Source organism: Haliotis rubra, unplaced genomic scaffold (assembly GCF_003918875.1).
Source record: "Haliotis rubra isolate DU_JTF1 unplaced genomic scaffold, ASM391887v1 Scf577, whole genome shotgun sequence".
Lineage (NCBI taxonomy): Eukaryota > Metazoa > Mollusca > Gastropoda > Lepetellida > Haliotidae > Haliotis > Haliotis rubra.
In genome coordinates this window covers 1-4,053 of record NW_025767276.1, presented here as the reverse complement: position 1 = coordinate 4,053, position 4,053 = coordinate 1, and positions in this window count along the sequence as shown.

The window sequence follows — 4,053 nt, the reverse complement described above, 5'->3', positions numbered from 1 at the left end:
TAATTAATAATATCCAAAGTATTGTTATCACGTGAAGATAATTCATACTGGTTGCTAACTTCATTTTGTGCTTTGAAGAATTATTGTTATTTGATGTCATTGATTTCTATTATGTTCATTTTGTCATTGTTTTGTATTATGTTCATTGTGTAATTGATTTCTATTATCTTCATTTTGTCATTGTTTTGTATTATGTTCATTGTGTAATTGCTTAGTATTATGTTCATTATGTCATTGTTTTGTATCATGTTCATTGTGTAATTGATTTCTATTATCTTCATTTTGTCATTGTTTTGTATTATGTTCATTGTGTAATTGCTTAGTATTATGTTCATTATGTCATTGTTTTGTATCATGTTCATTGTGTAATTGCTTAGTATTATCTTCATTTTGTCATTGTTTTGTATCATGTTCATTGTGTAACTGCTTAGTATTATGTTCATTATGTCATTGTTTTGTATCATGTTCATTGTGTAATTGATTTCTATTATCTTCATTTTGTCATTGTGTTGTATCATGTTCATTGTGTAGTTGCTTAAGCATTATGTTCATTTTGTCATTGTTTTGGTATCATGTTCATTGTGTAATTGCTTATATTATGTTCATTATGTCATTGTTTTGTATCATGTTCATTATGTTATTGGATTTATTATCTTCATTTTGTCATTGTTTTGTATCATGTTCATTGTGCAATTGCTTAGTATTATGTTCATTATGTCATTGTTTTCATCATGTCATTTGTTGCTTTAGTATTATGTTCATTTTGTCATTGTTTTGTATCATGTTCATTGTGCAATTGCTAAGTATTATGTTCATTATGTCATTGTTTTGTATCATGTTCATTGTGTAATTGATTTCTATTATCTTCATTTTGTCATTGTTTTGTATCATGTTCATTGTGTAATTGCTTAGTATTATGTTCATTATGTCATTGTTTTGTATCATGTTCATTGTGTAATTGATTTCTATTATCTTCATTTTGTCATTGTTTTGTATCATGTTCATTGTGTAATTGCTTAGTATTATGTTCATTATGTCATTGTTTTGTATCATGTTCATTGTGTAATTGATTTCTATTATCTTCATTTTGTCATTGTTTTCATCATGTTCATTGTGTAATTGCTTAGTATTATGTTCTATTTTGTCATTGTGTTGTGTCATGTTCATTGTGTAACTGCTTAGTATTATGTTCATTATGTCATTGTTTTGTATCATGTTCATTGTGTAATTGATTTCTATTATCTCATTTTTGTCATTGTGTTGTATCATGTCTATTGTGTAGTTGTTTAGTATTATGTTCATTTTGTCATTGTTTGGTATCATGTTCATTGTGTAATTGCTTTAGCATTATGTTCATTATGTCATTGTTTTGTATCATGTTCATTGTGTTATTGATTTCTATTATCTTCATTTTGTCATTGTTTCTATCATGTTCATTGTGCAATTGTTTTTTAGTATTATGTTCATTATGTCATTGTTTTGTATCATGTCTATTGTGTAGTTGCTTATATTATGTTCATTTTGTCATTGTTTTGTATCATGTTCATTGTGTAATTGCTTAGTATTATGTTCATTATGTCATTGTTTTGTATCATGTTCATTGTGTAATTGATTTCTATTATCTTCATTTTGTCATTGTTTGGTATCATGTTCATTGTGTAATTGCTTAGTATTATGTTCATTATGTCATTGTTTTGTATCATGTTCATTGTGTAATTGATTTCTATTATCTCTATTTTGTCATTGTTTGGTGTCATGTTCATTGTGTCATTGCTTAGTATTATGTTCATTATGTCATTGTGTTGTATCATGTTCATTGTGTAATTGATTTCTATTATCTTCATTTTGTCATTGTTTTCTATCATGTTCATTGTGCAATTGCTTTAGTATTATGTTCATTTTGTCATTGTGTTGTATCATGTCTATTGTGTAGTTGCTTAGTATTATGTTCATTTTGTCATTGTTTGGTATCATGTTCATTGTGGAATTGCTTAGTATTATGTTCATTATGTCATTGTTTTGTATCATGTTCATTGCGTTATTGATTTCTATTATCTTCATTTTGTCATTGTTTTGTTTTTTAATGTTCATTGTGCAATTGTTTAGTATTATCTTCATTTTGTCATTGTTTGGCATCATATGTTCATTGTGCAATTGCTTAGTATTATGTTCATTATGTCACTGTTTTGTATCATGTTCATTGGTGTTATTGATTTCTATTATCTTCATTTTGTCATTGTTTTGTTTAATGTTCATTGTGCAATTGCTTAGTATTATGTTCATTATGTCATTGTTTTGTATCATGTCTATTGCGTTATTGATTTGTATTATCTCTCATTTTGTCATTGTTTGGTATCATGTTCATTGTGCAATTGCTTAGTATTATGTTCATTATGTCATTGTTTTGTATCATGTTCATTGTGTAGTTGCTTTAGTATTATGTCTTCATTTTGTCATTGTGTTGTATCATGTTCATTTGTGTAGTTGTTTAGTATTATGTTCATTTTGTCATTGTTTTGTATCATGTCCACCATTGTGTAATTGCTTAGTATTATGTTCATTATGTCATTGTTTTGTATCATGTTCATTGTGTAATTGATTTCTATTATCTTCATTTTGTCATTGTTTTCTATCATGTTCATTGTGCAATTGCTTAGTATTATGTTCATTATGTCATTGTTTTGTATCATGTTCATTGTGTAATTGATTTCATTATCTTCATTTTGTCATTGTTTGGTATCATGTTCATTGTGTCATTGCTTAGTATTATGTTCATTATGTCATTGTGTTGTATCATGTTCATTGTGTAATTGATTTCTATTATCTCATTTTGTCATTGTTTTCATCATGTTCAATTGTGCAATTGCTTAGTATTATGTTCATTTTGTCATTGTGTTGTATCATGTCTATTGTGTAGTTGCTTAGTATTATGTTCATTTTGTCATTGTTTGGCATCATGTTCATTGTGGAATTGCTTAGTATTATGTTCATTATGTCATTGTTTTGTGTCATGTTTATTGTATAGTTAAGCTTAGCATTAATGTTCATTATGTCATTGTTTGGTATCATGTTCATTGTGCAATTGCTTAGTATTATGTTCATTATGTCATTGTTTTGTATCATGTTCATTGTGTAATTGATTTCATTATTCTTCATTTTGTCATTGTTTGGTATCATGTTCATTGTGCAATTGCTTTAGTATTATGTTCATTATGTCATTGTTTTGTATCATGTTCATTGTGTTATTGATTTCATTATCTTCATTTTGTCATTGTTTTGTATTATGTTCATTGTGCAATTGCTTAGTATTATCTTCATTTTGTCATTGTTTGTATCATGTTCATTGTGCAATTGCTTAGGCATTATGTTCATTATGTCATTGTTTTGTATCATGTTCATTGCGTTATTGATTTCATTATCTTCATTTTGTCATTGTTTTGTTTAATGTTCATTGTGCAATTGCTTAGTATTATGTTCATTATGTCATTGTTTTGTATCATGTTCATTGTGTAATTGATTTCTATTATTTCATTTTGTCATTGTTTTGTGTCATGTTCATTGTGTCATTGCTTAGTATTATGTTCTTCATGTCATTGTTTTGTATCATGTCTCATTGTGTAATTGCTTAGTATTATGTTCATTATGTCATTGTTTTGTATCATGTTCATTGTGTAATTGATTTCTATTATCTTCTCATTTTGTCATTGTTTTCATCATGTTCATTAACGCAATTGCTTAGTATTATGTTCATTATGTCATTGTTTTGTATCATGTTCATTGTGTAATTGATTTCTATTATCTTCATTTTGTCATTGTTTGGTATCATGTTCATTGTGTCATTGCTTAGTATTATGTTCATTATGTCATTGTGTTGTATCATGTTCATTGTGTAATTGATTTCTATTATCTTCATTTTGTCATTGTTTTCTATCATGTTCATTGTGCAATTGCTTAGTATTATGTTCATTTTGTCATTGTGTTGTATCATGTCTATTGTGTAGTTGTTTAGTATTATGTTCATTTTGTCATTGTTTGGTATCATGTTCATTGTGG